This window comes from Desmodus rotundus, chromosome 1, assembly GCF_022682495.2.
Source record: "Desmodus rotundus isolate HL8 chromosome 1, HLdesRot8A.1, whole genome shotgun sequence".
NCBI classification, from domain to species: domain Eukaryota; kingdom Metazoa; phylum Chordata; class Mammalia; order Chiroptera; family Phyllostomidae; genus Desmodus; species Desmodus rotundus.
Window position 1 is genome coordinate 66973284 of NC_071387.1, and position 22137 is coordinate 66995420.

At 40.4% G+C, this 22137-nt stretch overlaps 1 protein-coding gene and 1 pseudogene across 3 annotated transcripts in view; both read left to right on the plus strand.

Annotated features, from left to right (window-relative positions):
• The first annotated feature begins 459 nt into the window (after window positions 1–459).
• LOC112302893 (small ribosomal subunit protein uS13-like) lies at window positions 460–918 on the plus strand (annotated as a pseudogene).
• Window positions 919–1772: 854 nt separating this feature from the next.
• FOCAD (focadhesin) overlaps window positions 1773–22137 on the plus strand; it is a 320136-nt gene continuing 299771 nt past the window's right edge. For 2 of the 3 annotated variants that reach the window (XM_045193625.3, XM_024558416.4), the window contains exon 1: window positions 1773–1827. The gene's annotated coding sequence lies outside the window, so the exon portion shown is untranslated. The other variant, XM_045193626.3, reaches the window with a different exon arrangement.

Consider the following 22137-nt stretch of genomic DNA (forward strand, 5'->3'; position numbering starts at 1 on the left):
TACTTCTCCAATGAGGACATACAGAAGGCCCATAGACATATGAAAAGATGCTCAACATCACTAGCCATCAGAGAGATACAAATTAAAACCATAATGAGATACCACCTCACACCTGTCAGAATGGCTATCATTAATAAATAAACAACAAGTGCTGGAGAGGATGTGGAGAAAAGGGAGCCTTAATGTACTGTTGGTGGGACTGCAGACTGGTGTAGCCACTGTGGAAAACGGTATGGAATTTCCCCCAAAACTGCCTTTTGATCCAGCAATTCTGCTGCTGGGAACATACCCCAAGAATCCTGAATCGTTAATTCAAAAGAACTTATGCACTCCTATGTTCATAGCAGTGCTATTTATAATAGCCAAGTGCTGAAAACAGCCTATTTGCCCATCAGTAAATGAGTGGATCAAAAACTATGGTACAGCTCTTCCACAGGAGGCCTACACGCCACTGCAGACATGTCTCTAGTGATTCCTGAGAAGTTCCAGCACATTTTGTGAGTACTCAACACCAATATTGAGGAGCGACGAAAAATAGCCTTTGCCATCACTGAAATTAAGGGTGTGGGGTGAAGATATGCTCATGTGGTGCTGAGGAAGGCAGACATCGACCTCACCAAGAGGGCAGGAGAGCTCACTGAGGATGAGGTGGAACAGGTGATTACCATTATGCAGAACCCATGCCAGTACAAGATTCCAGACTGGTTCTTGAACAGACAGAAGGATGTGAAGGATGGAAAATACAGCCAGGTCCTGGCCAACGGTCTAGACAACAAGCTTCGTGAAGACCTGGAGCAGCTGAAGAAAATTCGGGCCCACAGAGGGCTGCGCCACTTCTGGGGTCTTCGGGTTCGAGGCCAGCGTACCAATACCACAGGCCACAGGGGTTGCACTGTGGGTGTGTCCAAGAAGAAATAAATCTCTAGGCCTTGTCTGTTAATAAATAGTTTATGTACCTGAGCGAACAAAAAACAAAACCCCCCAAAAAGCTGTGGTACATTTATACAGTGGAATACTATGCAGCAGGAAGAAAGGAGCTCCTACCCTTCTGGACAGCATGGTTGGAACTGGAGTATATTATGCCAAGGGAAATAAGCCAGGCCGTGAAAGACAGATACCATATGATCACACTTATAAAGAGGAATCTAATATAAACTAAATAAACTAAAGAATTAAAGAAGTGCAGGCATGGAAACATGGATGAAAGGGGGCTAATGCTGGAAAGAAGGGGAAGGGACTAGTCAAAGAACATGTATGAATGATCCAGGGACATGGACAACAGTGTGGAAATTGATTGCGGGGTCCAGGGTTGGATGGGCAGAGGAGGGCAAAGGGGGAAAAATTGGGACAATTATAATAGAATAACAGTAAACAAGTTATAAAAAAATTTTCTGACTCCTAATGCTATTGGTACTATTTTTTTCCCTGGGAAACAAAATCTCCAAACCCCAAGAAAGCACCAAAAGCTGCGTAGGAGTATCTTTCAATCTGCTTTGCTTTGGGCTCTCCACTGAGGTGCAGTCACACACAGACGGCAGGTGTGCGCACCCTGCACACTTGCGCACCATCTTTCCAGACCCCCTGGTTGCAAAGCCAGACTCTACCACCCACGCCACCTTCCAGATGCAGAGAGAGGCCTTGGCCTTGGACATGCGCCTGCGCGCCAGCTAGGTGGGGCGGGTCAAAGCTGCAGGAGGCGGGGCAGGCCCTCTCAGTCTGTAGTGCATTGGCCATCTCCCGGTAGTTCCCGCCCCCGGACGTTTGAGGCGGAGGGCGGGCCACGTCAGGCAGCAGCCGGCCTGGGGCAGAACTTGTAGCGGAAGAGAGGTAAGCGATAGACGTTGTCTGACTGTAGACTGGTGGTGGTTGTCCCTTGAGAGGACGCCACGCGTGGATCGCACCCGCCTGTGGTTTGTCTCAGCTTGTGTGCAGGGCGACCCAGGCCCTCTGGGCCTGGGGCTCTGCTGGGAGATGGGGCAGGACCGTGCCGCGGCGTGGAGCGGTCGGGCAGGGGACGGATCTTGCTGTTAGTCCTCGTCCTGTCTTCTCTGGGTTGTGAACTCCCTGAGAACTAAGCCTTTTGCGTAGAAATCTCTGGTATGTCTGGGTGGGACCCTCTGGTGCCGACGGGTGGGGCTTAGCGGGATCCTGACTCTGAAAGTGATCGGCGCAATCTTAGTTTATTATCTGCAGCTTATTTCAGTCATTGCACCCTCGCCGGACCAGTTATGTAGTCCAGGGCAGTGCACGGGAATCCAGCGAGGTCCTGCCTGGCCTGGGGTATCTGCCTTCGTACTGCTAGTGACTCACTCAGATCCTATCCACTTTAATGCAAAGGGTTATGGGTGAGCAGGGCCTGTTTTCAGATCTCCTGGTTCCCTGGTCCTCACTTGTGCTAGTTACCTGAAGAAATTATATGTGTCTGTATGTATATAATAGCACATACATGTATGAATGCATGTTTTGAAATGTCTGCAACAACTATGGGGAGATTTGCCGAGACTTGCACTTCCGTTACATTTGTTTATCCATGAGTTTTAATTTCGGCTGTGACATCCTGATCCCTTAGTTTATTTTGTGAATTTGGAACTTTTAAAATCAATGAAGTTATCCTGTGAAGTGTCATGCAGTCCTTCATTCATCCATTCAATAGACTTTTTTTGATGTCTTCCGTGATGGTCAGGATCTTATGGCACAAACTAAAACAGGCATCTCCTGCCTTCTCTTCTAGTTTATCTGCCAGTTTTATTGTCTAGATTTGAGATGGAATTTATTATTTAATTTTTATTGTATTATTTTTTCCATTACCATTTAACCCCCTTACACTCTTCCACCTCCACCCGCCTCCCGGCAATCACCACACTGAATCTTTTTTCTTCCTTACTTTACTCCACAAAATCTCTTCCCCCCGCAAGCTGTCACTCTGCTTGCTATGAGTCTGTCTCTATTTTGCTTGTTCAGTTTTTTTCATTAGATTCCGCATATGAGTGAAATCACCTGGCACTTTATCTGGCTGGCTTATTTCACTTAGCATAATGCTCTCTAGGTCTATCCATGCTGTCACAAAGGGTGAAAATTTCTTTTTTTACGATCGAGTAGTATTCCATTGTGAAAATGTCCCATAGTTGTTTTATCCACTCATTTATGGACACTTGGGCAGCTTCCATATCTTGGCAATTGTAAATAATGCTGCAATGAACATGGGGTACTTAATCCTTTCAAATTAGTGTTTTGGGTTTCTTTGAATAAATTCCCAGAAGTGGAATTGCTGGGTCACATTTGAAGTAACTCCATACTGCTTTCCACAGTGGCTGTACCAATCTGCATTCCCAGCAACAGTGCAAAAGGGTTCCCAAGATGGAATTTTTGTTGATGGCTCAATTTCAGGTTCTAGATTTAGGTACAGAGGGTTATGATCCTGTATCATAAGATAGAGCTCTTCTGGGACCCCTTGTTTTCCTTAGTTTCACCTTTAATAAGCCTCAGACTATGATGGCCCAGAGGCCTAATCTTGCTTATTATGTCACTAAAGACCCTAGGTCTTAGGTACCTATCTGTAAATTGAGGGGATGTGTTCAAAGTATTCTGTAATTTTGAGATGTTTAAGGATAGGAGGAGCAAATGACATATGTATTGTGCTAATAGTTGGGAAGTGACCATTTTAAAAAACACAATGTATTTTATGGTTATGTTTTATTTGTTTTGAATCTGTCTACATTCAGTTTTTGACTAGCAAGCAAGTGCATGTTTATAATTTTGATTCATATCCAATTCCTGCATACAAAGCACTATGACTCATCTAAATTTTGAAATGTAGTAATCAGAAGCTTTTAAATGTTACGTATAATGGTATGATATAAAAAGAATTGGATGTGAATGCAATTATCTTTTTTTCTTATTTTAAACATGCAATTTTCAAAGCAATTTTATTTGCTTTGTAGATAAATGGTATCTAAAACATCTGTCTTGGCTATTTGCTTACTTGGTTAATGTTAGGTAGTTACCATCACCTGGCTAATGTCTATCAATATCACGTGGATATGTTATCAAACTAAAATTTACTATATTTTACTTGATTGCTGCTTCCAGTTAAGAATTGATAACCAAATGGTAAATAAATTGTTAGTTTGAGAATAAAAATGCCCATAAAGATGTAACAAGTTTTTCATTTGTTGATTGACTGATGGAACTTATATGTCTGGCCTTCCTGTAGGAATAAAATCATATCTAAAATAATTCCCCTAACACATAATAGTCATAGCCTTGGGATATTTTTTGGGTAATGCCCACAACTATTAGTTGAATTAAACTCTTTACATCACTATTAGAGTTATGGATAATTCAAGAAAATACAACTTTTCAAACTTTTGCATTTACTAGACCTTTCTAGTTCTAGAAACAGACCAAATCAAGATGGGAAGATTAAAGAGAAGTGCAAGAGCTGGGGAAAAATAATCCAAGTGGAGTCTTTTCTATGTTAAAATTTGAGGGGAAAAAAACCCACAATGAAAAATACAATTATAACTGTATTTAGAAGAAGTGTAAAGAAATAATAGTGTCTTGATTATTGGCGGGTTTGTAGGAAAACTTGATCTTAATCAGTATTTCTTGGTTTATAACAATGAACTTAGTTTATCTGATAAGAGAAACCTAGGGTGATAATTTAAACTTTTATCCTGTGGGCAATACATGTTGCTTTAAGAGATGTAAAATCTATAAGTAACACGTGTTTGTTATAGTATCAATCTGTGATTCACATTAGTGGTAAATTGGATAGCGATTGTGTGTACTATTTCTACATGATAGAAAATAAGATTTGTGAAGCTAACAGGACAAGGGATTTTTGTCATTTTTTTCTCCCATTTAAATTATTTGAAACAATTTTTTAAAGCAATGTGGGTGATCCAATTTATTTTCAGAGATCTAGGTTGCACATTATTGTTTTATAAGTTGGGTCCCCCAAAGTACTTCTGCCCTCAATTTTTTAACCTATTTCAAGTCACAATGGAAATCATAAAATTGTATTTATAATTTTTAACTTTTCTTAATTTATATTGGCTTTCATTCAATTAGCCTGAGTTTACTTTAGTTTGAGTACGCTTCAAAAGGTTTCACATTACATACTGCGTAATTTTCCATTGCTTATGATAGGAAAACATTAATTTTGGCCCAAGGAAGTTGAGAATCCAAACTACATATATAGATTGTTTATTATTATTTATTTAAAGACTTATCTTTTCCCTTGCCTGGGGACTAATGAAGCATTCCACCCAAGCTTCTAAACTGAAGATTTCAGTTCTTTCCAGTTCATTAGAATATATCTTCTAATCTCTTTTTGGTCAGATGAGTGACTGATAATTTGGCTGATAAGCATTTTGAACACATGTTATGATTATGAATGTTGTAACTATAGTTCTGTAAACGAGGTTTGCTGGCTGCTAGTGTGTACCTTTCCCTCTTCTCTTAATAAACCCTTTTCTTTGCCCTAATTGCTTTCAGAATTTACTTTAAGTTTTACTCTATTTGACAATCCTTGAACAGGTTTATGTAATTAAACCTTTAGGTTTTAGTATATGCTATTAGGAAATCAACATGGAGTAGAGGAAACTTTTTATTAAAGTTGTTTTGAAACATTTCAGTAGAATTTTTAAAGAGTCATAGAAATTAAAGATATTATTTTTATTATTTATTTTTTCATTCATCAAAGATAGGATATCTGCTCTGGTTCTGAGTACCTAACTTTTCTTCAAGTAACTTATGTTATTGCATGGAAGCTATAGACAAGATAAAAATACGAGATAAGTACTGTAATTAGATGGAGGCAAAGAGTACTGTGGGGATACACACAGCAAAACCATGAGTGTGCGATTTTAGCAGATTCAGAGAACGCTTTCAGGAGGAATTTTCACTTGCATTGAATTTTTTTTTTAACTCTCACACAAAGACATTTTTTTCTCCCATTGCTCTGAGAGAGAGAGACAGACAGACAGACAGATAGACAGACAGTGACAGAGATGTGAGAGAGAAACATCTATTGGTTGCCTTCTCGTGTGCATCCTGACCTAGGATTGAATCTGCAACCTGGGTATGTACTCTGATGGGGAATCAAATCTGCAACCTTTTGGTCTACTATTCCAAAATCTACTGAGCCACATAGTCCAGGGCTGAACTGAATTTTGAAAGCATGTAGGAATTCGTTGGTGAGGATGGAGGATAAGACATTTTAGGCACAGGAGAGGAGTAAGGCCAAGGAGAGAATAGAGAGATGAAGTTTAGTAAGAAACAAAAACCCGCTATGTTAAAGGTTTTGAACTTTATCCTTAAGGCTATGGTGGTCTATTGGTAAGAGATTTAAAGTAGAGGAGAGTTAAGATCAGTTTTAAATGTAGTGAAGCAAGGCCCATTTGTGAAAATAAGATATAGAACTCCAAATTATGTAATGGGGCTTGAGAAAATAGGATGGATTCAGGACGTATAAAGGTGATTGAGCTAATGTCTATTTTGATATGCAGGGTGAAGAAAAGATGGACTCAAGGTTTATGATTTCTGATTCCCAACATAGAATCACATGAGGATTATCAAATGTATAGGAGAATAAAATCAGTCTTGGACACGCTTTTGGGTCACACAATTGGCAGTGTTCAGTGGGCAGTTGGCTGCATTGGTCTGGAGATGTGGAGGGAATTCTAGGCTATCTAGAAATTAGGATGGATTAGGATTTTCAGTATATTAGGCGATAGTGAAGACAGGGTAAGAATGGATGTGACACCTAAGAGAGAGTTTGTGGAATAAGAAAGAATAAAACAGAAGAGAAACTCTGGGAAGCATTACCATTTAAGGAAGATGATCCAATGAAAAAGACTGAGAAGGAACATCCTAATGACAGTGGAGCTCTAGAAGACAAGGGAGAGAATTTAAGAAGAGAACGGTCAACTGTTGAATGCTGTAGGAATGGAAGAGAGAGCTGACTAGAGATATTAGGAAGGTGTGCCAGATTTGCAAGGATCATTAATTTGTAATGACACTAGTTTATATAATTGTGTGACTTTCTGTAGTGAAATTCAGTAGAATTTTTTGTGTACATATGGTAAGGTTGCAAAGGAGTACAAAATATTGGCAAGACAGTGGTTGAATTGATGGAATGTGAGGTTTACACCAGGTAGGGGTGATGGTCAAGCCAGGAGGAGACTGAAAGATTGAGGAAAAAAAATTGGTTCAAGGAATAGGAGTCTGGATAAGGTAAACATACAAGTGTATGCAGGTTTAAGGAAGATAGCTGATAGGATAGAAGTACTCTGTAGTTAGAGTAGAATTTTAGAGTTTAAGATTTTAGGGTGCCGATGGAGTATAGGGTTTGGCCATGGATGTAGATGGATGGCTGGAATGGAGGTTATATGAGGTCTGTCTGGAAAAACTCAAGCCATTGTTAATATAATGAGAATAGTTTGTGCGACATCCATGTAATGTGGCAGCCAAGGAGAGTGGACTGGAATGTGCATGCGTGAACAATGATGACTTCACTGTACTAGTTGGTGGAGGTAGTAGATGCTGTTGAGTGAGCATGTGTACTGTGTGGCTGTCACATTCAAAATGACTGAATGAGTAGAGAGCAATGAATCCGCATCAAATTTTGTGTTAAGCTTGAACATTCCTCCATGGGAACTATTAAGATGATTCAGAAGGCCACAGCTATGGGCAACTGGTGATTGGCAGCTTCATCACAACAGTGCACCTGCTTATACATCACTTCTTGTGCATAGGTTTTTGGCAAAACATCAAATCACCAGGTGACTCAGCCCCTCTACAGCCCTGATTTGATGCCCTGTGTGTGACCTCTGGCTTTTCCAAAACTAAAATCTGCTTTGAAAGGGAAGAGATTTCAGACCATCGATGAGATTCAGGAAAATACAACAGGGCAGCTGATGGTGATTGGGAGAACTGTGTGAGGTCCCAAGATGCCTACTATGAAGGGGACTGAGAGTCTTTGTCCTATCTACAATGTTTCTTGTATCATATATCTTTTTCAAGAAATGTCTTTTTCATATCACATGGCTGGATATCTTCTGGACAGACCTTGTATGTAAGTGTTAAAGAACAATGAGACTGGTGTGTTGGAAGTATTTCTTACTTAGACATTGACCCCAGATGATTGTGGTACCCAGGTTGGAGAGAGAGTTTATGAGATTGACTGTTTTCTGAGGTTTTAGACCCTATGGTAGCAATCAGTATATATGAAAGATGAAGATACTTAGATGGCATGCCCTCAAAGATATGGAGGTAAATGGTGTGGAAATATTTTTTGGGGCCATGGAGCTTGGAAGGATGATTAGCCTTCACTGAAGTAGTCACCAAGGAATGAGAGTCTAGTTTCTATTAGAGCTAGGAGGTAGGAGGACCATATAATAAAGAAGCTGAGCATCTAATAAGAAAGCTCGTGACTATGGTATCAGAATCCAAAAGACTGGGAGGGAAGACCATTTAGCAAAGAGGAAGGCATGTTAGAAAGAGGTTAGATTTGTGTGTGAGTAAGGGTGACAGAGATTTTCTGAAGCATATGGCTGGCTTTGAAGTTCTAAATAGTAGTTTGGATTTCAAGTTTTGTTGAAGCTTCCTTTTGTCAACTTTTATCCACCAAATCATTATAGTTTCTGTTACAGTACAGGTGTAGTACTATTTCTGAATTTAAAACATACATGGTCCTAGTGAGTATGGGTTATGGGCCTTATTTGTCAGAGAAAGCAGAGGCAATGGTTTTTGTTTGTTTGTTTTGTTTTGTTTTATGTACCTTTTTTTGACTTCAGACTTTCAAACTACTTTGGAAGTAGTTTATCACACGTGACATCTCTCATCTACTATTAGGATGCCTAGAAGTTCGTGTTGAGAATTTTTACGTCAGTTGTGGGCTCAGAGGTATGAAAAATGCCTTGATACTAATGACAGTTGACATAGGTGTGGGATGTGTGCATACCTGCATTTACCTGTTTTTCCTCCTGTTATTTTTAGGACCTGGAGTCTCATTGAACTGTCTCTTTGTTTCTAACTCCCACTCATGCATAATCCTACTTGGGTCTAGCCTATCTCTACCCTATAAGATCACATTTTCTCATGAGACTATTCCCTTCAGTATATCAATATGCTGTTATTCTTTTTTTTTAAATTTAATTAATTTTTTTTAGAGAGGAGAAGGGAGGGAGAAAGAGAGGGAGAGAAACATCAATGTATGGTTGCCTCTCACGCGCCCCCTGCTGGGAACTTGGCCTGCAACCCAGGCATGTGCTCTAGATTGGAAATTGAACTGGTGACCTTTTGATTTGCAGGCTGGCACTCAACCACTGAGCCACACCAACCAGGGCAATATGCTGTTATTCTTATCTTAAAAATAATTACTATTAAACAGTAATTACTCCTTGTTGACCTCCTTTCTTTCTTAAGCCACCACACAATTTCTTTTTCCCATTTATGACGAAACTCTACTTATGTGTTCAATTACTTTCCTTCTATTCTTTCTTAAACCCAATGTAATCAGCCTCTCCTCACCTCAAAGTCATGTTGAGTTTCGTTTTGCTAAGTCCAAGGTCCTTCTTTTAATCCTTGTCTCTTACTTGATCTTTTGACATCCCCCCCTTCATTAAGATGTAATTGACATGTAACATTGTGTTAGTTTAAAATATACAATGTGTTGATTTGATACATTTATAAATTGAAAAATAGTTACCATGGTAGTATTAGCTACTACCTCCATCCATCACATAGTTACCATTTTCTGTTAGTATTTTTGAAACAGTTGATCATTCTCTGCTTTTTGAAACACTTGCTTCCCTTAAGATTAAAGATGCCACAATTCTAGGTTTTCCTCCTACCTCACTTGTCGGGGGGCTCTGCCCGAAGAGCCCCCCCATCCGCCACAGATGAGAATAAGTCTAGCAAGACATGATGTGCTTGGGGAGGAAAGGTGGCTGATCTCTCAAAGGACAAGGGCCAGGAGCCTGTTCCTCCATGGGCTTTTACTGGGTTAAATTTACACAGGAATACAGCTAAAGCTCATCAATCATTGTGAGGCAGTAATGATCAAACAATAGATAACATACAAAGAACTATGAGGGCTTATTCTGAGTCAGGGTCAGTTAGCTAAAGGGCTATAAAACTTTGGGAAAGGAAATCATTTCATGCTTGGACCCTTATCAGAAAATTGAGGGCATTCTTAGCAAAGCAGGTTTCACGGGATTTTATGCATTCTTTCCTAGGCCTGATTGCCCTGGGGAACCACCCATTCCTGCCCAGGGCAGCACCACCCTCTGTCATTGTTTCAGGCTTAAGTCAGGGAGGGGAAGTAAGGCAACCAAGAGATTAGGAGACTTCTAGCAGACAGAATGAGGACTCCGGCTATGTCAAAGCTGAGGTGTTGACACTCCCTTCTTCTATAGCCCCCCAAGTCCTTCCTCAAGGGCTCTTTCCCAACCATGCCTGTCTTAGGTCATCGCTCCCTTGAGGAATCTTACTTGTCATTGGCTAACCAGTCATCCACCAGGGGCTAAACAGGGTGAAGTAAAAGGGGGCAGAGGCAGTGACCCTGCCAGGGACATAAGCTTTGTCTCCTTAGTGGCTTATGGTCCCAAGGTCTCTTTACTCAGCCTTAGCCATGGGAGGTTACAGCTTTTGAAACCAGGCATGTCAGGATGGGCGGGGATATCCGCCTGGCAACCTAAGCCCATCCCTTATCCTATCAAAGAGGTCGGAATGTCAGGATGGGCGGGGTAGGACAAAATGGCAGCCAAACTACAACCCGGAAGAGACGCCTGACGTCAAACCAGGGAACCACCAATGATGGACTGCCGCTTTTTTCCAGGAGACCAATCCCTGGCCCCCACGAAGAGAGCCAACCAGAATTTGGTGCATGAAACCCCACCTTATTCCTTGCTTGGGTGCGACTTCTAGGGAACCTCGCCCGGGTGCGCAAACCCCAATAAAGCTCTGTGCTGCCTAATTTTGTGGCTGATTGGCATTTCTTCCTTGGCGGAGCCTAAGAAAACCTTTCAGTTCCCAACTCTCACTGCTTTTTAAAAAATCCTTTACTGGTTCTTTCTGTTATCTCTGACCTCCTAGCATTGGAGCGCTCCTCGGCTCAGTTGTTAGAGCTTACACTTCCTCGATTGTATTGTCAAGGCTTTAATACTAGGAATACCCCTATTAGCTCTCATATTTATTTTTTCAGCCCGGACCTCTTTTCTTGTACTCCAGACTTCATATATTCAGATGCCCATTCAGCATTTCTATTTGGATAACGGAAATTTCAAACTCACCTTCTGATTTCCTTTCTATATCCGCTGCCACTCTGGTCGTCTCCATCTCAGTTAATGGCAACTATCCTTTCTGTGACTCGGGCCAAAAACTTGGTGCCATCTTTGACTCTTCTCTTTCTCTCATCCACATACAAACTACTAGAAAAGCACGTTGGCTGTACCCTCAAAATATATCTAGAATCTGAGTACTTCTCTCTCCCCACTGCTCTGGGCCTAGTCTAAGCCCCCATTTGTCTCTGTCCTTGATATTGCAATAGTCTCTGTATCAGTTATCTATTATCACCCACTCCCAAAATTTAATGGCTTAAAGCAATAATTATTTATTATTTTTTGATGCTGGTGGTGGCAATTTGGATTGAGCTTTGCGGATGTTGTCTCGGCTGACTCCTGTAACAGTGGGCACTGGCAGGTTTGGAAGCTGCAGCTGAGATTCCTTGTCTCTGCTACATGCGGCCCAGTAAGCTATCCGACGCTTCTTTACATGGTCGTTTAATGGAAGCAAGAGAGGAAGAGGAAGCTGCGTGGCCTTTTGAGATCTAGGCTAAGAACTCTCACAACTTCACTTTCCTCCTGTTGATCAAAGCAGATCACAAGGACAGCCCAGATTCAAGGGAATGGAGAAACAGACTATCTCTTTATGAGGGGAGAAGCAGTCACTTTATACAGTCACTTTATTCCCATAAAGGTTCATATGGGAATTGGTATGACTTGGGGGCTATTTTTTTCCCTATCAGAGCCTCCCAATTGGTCTTTTCTCTCATTGCCTTCTGTAATATTGTCAGCAGAGCAGCAAAGTGATTTCAAAACAAAAACCATAGGTTGGATTTCTTTTCTTTTCTGCCCCAAGCCCTCCAATGGCTTCCCATTGGCACTGAAAGTTAACAGGCAAAGTCTTTGCAGTGGCCTGACCCCTTTGTTGCCTCTCTAACTTTATTGCCAACTGCTCTCCCTCACTCACTGAAGTCCTCAGTTAGCTCCTTTTCTGCTCTCCACATGGCTTTCCTGTTGCTATTCTTTGTGTCTAGAGCCAGTCCTCTTCTCAGAGACGATGGGCTCCTTTACCTCCTTTAAGTCTTTGCTCATGTTTCACCTCTGTGAGCCTTTCCTTGATCATCCTGTTTAAAATTGGAACCCCTCTCTAATACTATCTCCCTTATCTGCTTTACTTTTGTAAGTAGCACTTATAATAGGACATTCTTTTAACTGCTTTTAGAGAGAGGAAGGAAGAGAGGAAAAAGGGAGAGAAACATCCCTGCGAGAGTGAAGCATTGTTTGCTTGCCTCCTGTACACTCCCAGACAGGGATTGGCGCCGGGATGGGGGCGCTGCTTTACACATCCTGACCAGGGGTTGCAGCTGGCCACGCCCGGATCTAGGATCAAACCATAGCCTGGGTCTGTGCCCTGGGGGAATTCAACTCCAGAACCTTTCAGTTACAGGAGGACACTCCAACCAACTGAGCCACACCGACCACAGCTATTTTGTTCTTTCTTATCTTTCTTCCACTAGGAATGTTATTTACAGAGGCAGAGATTTTTGTCTCTATCCCCAGTGCTTAGAACAGTGTCTGGAACAAGGTAGGCATCTAATAAATATTTGTTGAATGAATGAATGAATGAATGAAAGGTAGGGTTTGGTACTGAACATTTTCCAGGCCTAGGTATCTCTTCCATGTTTATGGAAAAGCTATTGAAATAGATTATGGATTATTATCTGAGGAAATTCCTGACCTCTTTTTGCAGGTACTTTTGTGATAGAGTATTTTTTGTTTTTTGTTTTAGAGGTCTGCTACCCAAAGTGTTCTTCACATCCAGGCTTTCTATTATTTGAAAGAAGAGTATCACATTTTCTAATAACTGCATAGAACACCTGCTCTTTAGATACTTTTTTCTTTATTAATATATTTATTGATTATGCTATTACAGTTGTCCCATTCTCCCCTCCCCCACTCCACTCCATCCTGCCCACGTCCTCCCTCCCACATTCCCCACCTATAGTTCATGTCCATGGGTCATACTTATAAGTTCTTTGGCTTCTACATTTCCTATACTATTGTTATCCTCCCCCAGTCTATTTTCTACCTACCATTTATGCTACTTATTCTCTGTACCTTTCCCCCCTCGCTCCCCCTCCTGCTCCTCTATTGATAACTCTCCATGTGACCTCCATTTCTGTGGTTCTGTTCCTGTTCTAGTTGTTTGCTTAGTTTGCTTTTGTTTTGGTTTTAGGTGTGGTTGTTAATAACTGGGAGTTTGCTGTCATTTTTACTGTTCATATTTTTTATCTTTTTTTTCTCAGATAAGTCCCTTTAACATTTCATATAATAAGGGCTTGGTGATGATGAACTCCTTTAACTTGACCTTATGTGGGGAGCACTTTATCTGCCCTTCCATTCTAAATGATAGCTTTGCTGGATACAGTAATCTTGGATGTAGGCCCTTGCCTTTCATGACTTGGAATACTTCTTGCCAGTCCCTTCTTGCCTGTAAGGTCTCTTTTGAGAAATCAGCTGACAGTCTTATGGGAACCCCTTTGTAGGTAACTGTGTCCTTTTCTCTTGCTGCTTCTAAGATTCTCTCCTTCTCTTTAATCTTGGGTAATGTAATTATGATGTGCCTTGGTGTGTTCCTCCTTGGCTCCAGCTTCTTTGGGACTCTCTGAGCTTCCTGGACTTCCTGGAAGTCTATTTCCTTTGCCAGATTGGGGAAGTTCTCCATTATTTGTTCAAATAAGTTTTCAATTTTTTGTTCTTCCTCTTCTCCTTCTGGTACCCCTATAATTCGGATGTTGGAACGTTTCAAGATGTCCTGGAGGTTCCTAAGCCTCTCCTCATTTTTCCAAATTCTTGTTTCTTCATTCTTTTCTGGTTGGGTGTTTCTTTCTTCCTTCTGGTCCACACCATTGATTTGAGTCCCAGTTTCCTTCGCATCACTATTGGTTCCCTGTACATTTTCCTTTGTTTTTCTTAGCATAGCCTTCATTTTTTCATCTAGTTTTTGAACAAATTCAGCCAGTTCTGTGAGCTTCCTGATTACCAGTGTTTTGAACTGTGCATCTGATAGGTTGGCTATCTGTTCGCTGCTTAGTTGAATTATTTCTGGAGCTTTGAAGTGTTCTGTCATTTGGGCCATTTTTTTTTGTCTTGGTGCGCCTGTTACTTAAAGGGGTGGAGCCTTATGTGTTCCCTGGGGTTGGGTAATGCTGGTCGCTGCGCTGTGATGCTGTATGTGGGGCAGGGGCTGAGAGGGAGCAATGGTGCTTGCTCCTCTCTCTGGCAGATTTCAGTCACTCCCTCCGCTACCCACAATCAAACTGGGCCCCTCTGGTGCTGGTTCCCGAGTGGGTGCACACTCTAGGCCCCTGTGGGTCTCTCCATCTGAACGACCTCTCCTGTGAGGCTGGGAGTTTCCCTGGCTGCCGCCCCAGCCCCCACGGGTGTTTTCAATCAGAGGTTTGAGGCTGTATTTCCCTGCTCTGGAGCCCTGGGTTGTGCGGTCTGCTTCGCTCCCCGCCGTTTGTCTTGGTTTATCTATGCATGAATGTGGGGCCATGGGGTGCTACCCGCCACTCTGCCTGCCCCGTTCTCCACCACTCTGAGTCCGGCCCTCTGGGTTTATCTGTGCGTGAATGTAGGGCCGCAGGGTCTGCTAGTGGTCTGACTGCCTGCCCTGTTCGTCCCACACTTCACCAGTCTTCTCCACCCTGGTGCCCGTCTCTGCCCCTCCTACCGGTCTGGATATATGTTTCTTTTTTATCTACTTGGTGTTGGACTTCCTTGCCGTTCGATTTTCTGTGAGTTCTGGTTGTGCGAGAAGGCGTAATATGTCTACCTACGCCTCCATCTTGGTTCTTGCTCTTTAGATACTTAATAACAACTTGTTCGATTTGAGTTCTACATCATAACATTATTGTTCAAAGCAAAGATGAAATAGTTAATACGTGAAAGGAATAGTCTTAAGACAGAAAAATTTCAAACCTTTTTCTTAAACTGTTTGACCTTCCCCCTTATCGAGAATGTCAGGTAAGAGAGATGTTTTTATTAGTCAAAATAAAGTATTTTACATTCTAATTTATAGCATAATCTCATTATAAACTCAGTCTGAATCTTGAAGCTATTTTAATGAGCGTGTGCAGACAGAGCTGACTCCATCTTGAAGCTAATCCACTCGCTTAACTGGAGAGTGAAGGAACCCTGACCTTTGATCTCCTCCCCATCCTCCTGGTGGACTCTGGAATGTATACAGAAGCTTTGGGCTAAGCATGGAATTTCCATTGATCCTCTGGGGCAAGGTGCCCTCAACGTTATCTCTCCCTTAGCTCGCTCTGGCGCCAGGGTCTCCTGATATCTGGCCCCTTGGTTCCCTCCTGACCACTCACGATTTCCTTTCCTAGAACGTGGGTCCTTCTCTAACCAAAGATAATAGAGGGTGCGCTAGGGGCTAAAAGATGTGGAGATCTGAGTGTCCTGTTGTCGCTCACCCCCCAGTTCTGTATGTCCCATGTTAAGCTCATTAATTGACAAGCTGGACTTGTCTGTTTCCTTCTCTGGCCTCTCAGCTCCTTTGACATTTGGAGGCCACATTACATCCACAGCCTTTTCATGGAACAGGATGTAACCTTTCAAATTAGTGATTATGAATGAAAATGATAATCTTTTAAGTGCCTCAGCCTCCAATTTATTTTTGTATTTTGATTTTGTTGTATACAGTCAGGGAAAATTCACATAAATTAGCAGTTGCAAACAGTAATAATTTTTAAACAATTTACATTGCATCTTACAACTTCTGTTCACTTTTTCTGTTTTGTTTTATTCTTAAAAACATCCTATTGCGGAAAAGTTCAAACACACACACATAAATAGGGAGTATAGTAATTGAACTTAGTTGCAACAAAATCAACATTTTTTTTATCTTGTTTTCTCTCTCCTCTAACAGGTTTTCTTCCCCTAGCTTTTTTTTTTTTTAAAGTAGTCATTTTTATCAATGAGAACTTTTTATTTACTTAATTTTTAAGGACTTTTTATCTTAAATTTAATTACTGTGTCATTATTGCAGCTAACAAAAGTAACACCAGTTCCTTAGTGTTACCTTGTAATCAGTCCATACTTCAGAATTTCTCATTTGTGCCAAGGATATCTTACTATAGTTGATTGGTTGGAATCAGAATTCAGATAAGATCTCCCAGTTGTTTGGTTATTCTGTCTCTCAAGTAACTTATACTATAACAGCCCCATCCACCCCTTCTCTTTCTATGTCATTGATTGTTGGAGAAAACAGTCATTTGTCCTTAAAATGTCCCAAATTCTGAACTTGCCCTATAGCTCTGCAAGTGGTTTTGTTTATCTTGTTCTTCTACCTGTTGTATCGTCTATAAATGGGCAGTCAAATATACAGAGCTGCGTAGATCTATTTTGAATGTATTTTTTAACATTATTCGTAGAGTTTTCTGTGCGTGTCTTATTCATCACCTTGTGCAGGTTCTCACAATGTGTGGTTTTCTACGTTTTAGTGATGCTATGACGAATCAATGGGTTCAGGAGGGGTCACCCTTATCCCTTTAATATGAAGTTCCCATCATTTTTTAACACAATAGTTTTAACAACAAGTGATGATTCATTCCTACCAAATCAATTTTATATTAACAAAGTGATGTAATATCTTTAAATGTATTTTTTTAGAGAAATGAATACATTTTAATTATTTTCTTTACATCTCTGTTCTACATGTCTCTTCACAACTAAATTGTTCCCTTCTCTGCTCCCCGAATCCTACATTCACACATAGACACAATGCCTTCAGAATGTACTGAGCATTTGACAAAGCTTGGAAGGAGATATGAAATGGAACGGGCAGTGAATGCTGGGGAAGTAGAGAAAGTAAGGATTGTCTACCCACCTACTACCTACTACTCTGGCTGCCTCACCTCTCTTCTTCCCTGTCTCTTGTTTCTTTGTTTTTAGTTTGTAAGATTTTTAAAGCTGTGCAGGATATTAGGGTTTAGAAGGCCACTAAGGACTGACAGGGATCGGAAAATAGGTAGACTTGGGGCAGGTGTTAACAGCAGCATTGGTGGGTATGAATTGAATGTATATCTAGGCTAGAGCTAAGCGTACAAATTTTTACATTTGCCTTGGTTGGGGAGTGGTGTGGGGAAAAGGAGACAACTGTACTTGAACAACAATGAAAAAAAGAGAGAGAGAGAAAAATAAAAGATTGGACTCAAATAAAATTGAGAAGTAGATTAAGCTTGTACTCTCTGCACTTAGCACCTTTCTGTCGTGTAGCCTTTCCTTGCTGACATAGATAAAAGTAATTTGTATCTCAAGCACTTAGGAGACTCATGTGTTGCTGTAATGTTTCAAAAACAGATGAATGACTCCTTTAGTCTTCTGCATATCAGTGTATGACTGTGTCTTCTGATTGTCATGCCCCAAACCTTGGGAGTTATCCTTCACTCTTCTTACATCCCACATTTCATCCATTAGCAAATTTTGTCAAAATATATGTAAAGTCTGACCTCTGCTCACCATCTCCACTGGTGTTCTCATCTAAGGCAACTCAGTTCTCTGCTGCATTGTTGCTGTAACTTCCTAACTGCTCGCCTTTTTACCATCCTTGTTCTCTTATGGTTTTTTCTACATAGAAGCCGGAATGATCTTTTTAAAATGACAGTTAGGTATGCCAACCCTTGGTCCCAAATCTTCTAGGACTTTCCATCTCCCTCAGGAACATCCAAGGCCCACGGCGCCCCACACGGCCCCTGCTCTCCTCTGTTGGCTCTTACGGCCCAACCTGCTCACTTTCGTGAACCATGCTGATGTCCTTGGTCTTCCCTAAACTTGCCCAGTGTGCTTCCACCTCAGGGTCATTGTCCTTGATGCTCATTGTTTTCTTCACATCTCTGTCCACATGTCATCATATCTGAAAGGCCTTTCTTTAGTCTTTGACACATCAAAACATGTAAAGACCTCCATACAATTTACCTATTGATGACTAAAATTATTTTTTAGGTATTTTGTTATATATACATTTAAAAAATAAACTTTTTGTACTACAATTTAAGTGATTAAAATGCCTTTCTTCAATAACGTTTCAGTTTTGTTAGATGAATAAATTCTAGAGGTGATAGAACATAGTGCTTATAGTTGACAGTGCAGCGAATATGGTATTATACTCTCATGTTGTTTACTTACTACACTCACAAAAAAACCAAAAACAACCCTCCCCCGCAACCAAAAGCCCTCAAGAAAACCTTGGAAGATGTTGAGTGTGTCTGTTACCTTGATCGTGGAGATGGCATCATGAGTGCTTCCTGTCCGGACTCGTTAAACTTTACACATGCAATACATGCGTTTCTTGGTGTATCAATTATAATTCAATAAATCTGTTTAAAAATACCTACTCGCTCAGTGGAGGCTCACATACTTGATTAAAATGAGATTGGAGGAAGTTGAACACACTGGAGGAACACTTAATTTTTTTCAGGGGCAGATGGATTAATCTCCTGGCAAACAATTTAGAATCAAAGGTAATTCTGTTAGCTTGCTTATTTGGAACTCTGCAGGACCATTATAGCTTCTAATAACTCAAAGGTGTGACTTTCTCATTAAATAGCTCTTAATAAGCAGTGTAATTGGATCAAGCGAGCCTTTTTTTATCTGATGTGTGCTGTGGTGAAACTGCCTCTTTAGACAGTGATGAAAGACTATGGTTCCAGTCAGTAAATAAGGTCACTGATTTTTTTATTGAGCCTTAAAAAATTGATCTTATGTTTTTATTGGAAGAAAATAATATCTATTTAATGGGAAAATAGTATGTACTTATTGCAAAGAAAAAATTAAATATAGCAATTATAAAGAGACGTGTAATAGGATGTTCTCACTCATCATCTTATATCTAGAAATAACCATAATATTTTTGCATAATCACTTAATTTTTTTCTTAATCTGGTCCATATATATACATATTTGATTGTGTTCATGTTCATGATTGTGTATAATAATTTCATTTTTTATTCTATCATAAGCATTTCTTTACATTATTAAAACTCTTTGTTGTTTTAAATTTCTAATCAGTATTGTGTCTGCATGTTTTTAGCTTATCTTTTAGCTCAATGAATAACTTTGCAAAAAGATCCTTCCTTTCAGCCTTTCATATTTTTATACTTTGAAATGGGAGGTGAATAGAACTTGAAGAATGTGACACTTTGGAATAGGTGCCAGACACTAAGACCAGATGCTCAGCGAGTAATGCCCTGAATGCCCACTCATTCCCAGGGAGTGGGTTAGTTTTTGATCTACCCAAGACTTCAGTATTATTGTGCTGGCTTCCCTGTGGAATTGAGTATGGCGGGTGAGGCCGTGAGACACTTGTGCACCTGGGCACCATGCTGTTTTGCCCTTTTTCTGCGGCTTTGCTTCTGAGCTGACCTGGTTGGTCTTTGAGAACCTTTGTCTCAGTCTGGAGGTAAGGCAGGTTGGGAGCAGTTTGATAGATAATGTTTGAATTTGGGCTGAGGCAGTAGTGTTTGAGGGTAAAATGAAGCTGTTTGAACATTGGATTCATTGTGAGTTGATAGCCTATGGAGCTGCTGCTGCTGTTCATATAGTCAGTCAGTTACTTCCAACATAGTGTTCAAAAGTTCCATTTATCTTGTACATGTGGATACACACGTATGAACCTGTAACACTTAGGTATGTATGTATGTATGTATTGGTTATAAACGCTGAAATTTTAAAAAATTCTCATGAAGAGCTACATGATTTTCCTCTTCTTCCTTCATTTAAATATAATTAAATTTACCTGAAAGACATTCTACACACTCTACTGTGCCAACTGGTTATCAGCATTTCATTTCAGAATCCTCTTGTATTCATTGAATGTGCTGCTTGATGTCTCTTTGCTAATATGCAAAGACTTACTAAGGACCTTCTGTCCAGGATGGTGGTGAAGGTTAACTAATATGATTATTAAGCACCCTACATATAAAAACAGCCATGAATAATGTTAGCTGTGCAATAGAAAATTAGTAAATGTTACTTCTTTGGATAATTACATGTTTAAAATGCCTTTTACCCAGTGGGAACTACACAGAGGTGATGCTGCCAGTTTTTAAAGGGTTGTCCTATGTAACAGATTAAGAGCAAAGCTGTGATAAATAATAGCTATCAGCTGAAGCATTCATGTAAAACTTATGATGTATTCAAACAACAAAGATCCTTTTTCCATATCTGTTATGTTCATCTGGAAACAGTGAAGAACCAGTCTTGTGAGCTTTTACATGTGTTCTTTGACGTTCTTTCTTTTAAGATTTTTATTTATTGTTAGAGGGAGGGGAAGGAACGGAGAAAGAGAGGAAGAGAAACATCAATGTGTGGTTGCTTCTTGCACACCCCCTAATAGAGACCTGGGCTGCAACCCAGGCATGTGCCCTGACTGGGAATTGAACCCATGAGCCTTTGGTTTGCAGGCTGGCACTCCATCCACTGAGCCATACCAGCCTTCTTCTTCTTTTCTTTTCTTTTTCTTTCTTTTTTTTTTAAAGAAAATGTACCAAAATGAATAACTGTAATAAAATCTCACTAATTTGGACAACTGATTTGGGATTTGGATGTGGCTCAAATTGATCTTTATATTACCTATTCAAAAGTTATTTGATCAGTTAAACAAATAAAATTAAATGCTGGGAGGAAGCTGTGTAAAAAGAATTTATTGTTTTCAAACTCTAAATGTGCGGATAGCTGAATTCAGGTTACTATATTAATTTGAAAATAAAGTTGTTTACAAATTTATTTTTTATTTCCATTTTTTATTAATATAATTTTATCTTTGTTTCATAAGTCTTAATTAGTGAGAAAGAGATATAGATTCTTCTCTGTCATTTTCTGTTTGGGAAAGTTGATCTGGAAACAAACAGTAGAATTCTGAGTCTAACTTCTTTTTTGAGTCTATTGTGTGTTAGGTATGGTGCTAAACACAGTAATTCAAAAAACATTTATTATGCGCCATTCTCTGCAGTAGGTGAACAAGACTCAGCCACTTCCCTCAAGAAACTCAAAAGTCCAGGAGAGTAATGCAGCGGAGTTGGTCATTGAAGAGCCCTTCCTGCTTGAGATACTTCACTAGTGTCTGAGCAGATGCAGCTGCTGCACAGATGGAAGCTAGCCTCTTCAGAATAAGTGAGATGTGCATCTTGAGGACTGATTCCCATCCTCTGGGAGTTGGAAGGGGCATTAGATATTGTCAGACCCTAGCTCTGCAATGTGGCAGCTCTGCACCATATCCTCATATTCTCCTCGCCTGGCATATGATGTCAAATTATAGTTCAAGCCCTGTTGTCTGTGGCAGCTGCAGGAACTGAGAAAAACATGAAATGGCTTTCTCTTGATCTTCCTGCTTCTAGAACGTTCCACTATTATTTCAAACTCTATGTTTTTACAAGTAAAGCCATTCACCCGGAAATTTCCCTGTCTCATCAAGCTGTGCTCTGGGCTGTCACGTGGTGGGGCTGCCTGCCAGGCAAGTGTTCATTTGCAGCAGCGAAGCCATCTGCGACTGTGCGGTAGTGTTTGAGCAATCGTTCGGGCAAATAATTGCTTTCATTTATTTTAATGAATATTTATTTATTAAAAAAGTGGAAAATGTAAATATGAATGAGTTGACATCAGTGGCAAGAAACACGGATTTACTAAAGATCTACACTAATTGCTGCGATGAAAGTGGGCAGTCGTTATCCTTTGTTAGATGCTCATTGCACTTAAACTCAATGGTCAAAGGTGAAATGAAAGTGTAAAATCAAAGACCATACACAGAAATGGGAGATGTATTGCTAGGGTGGTG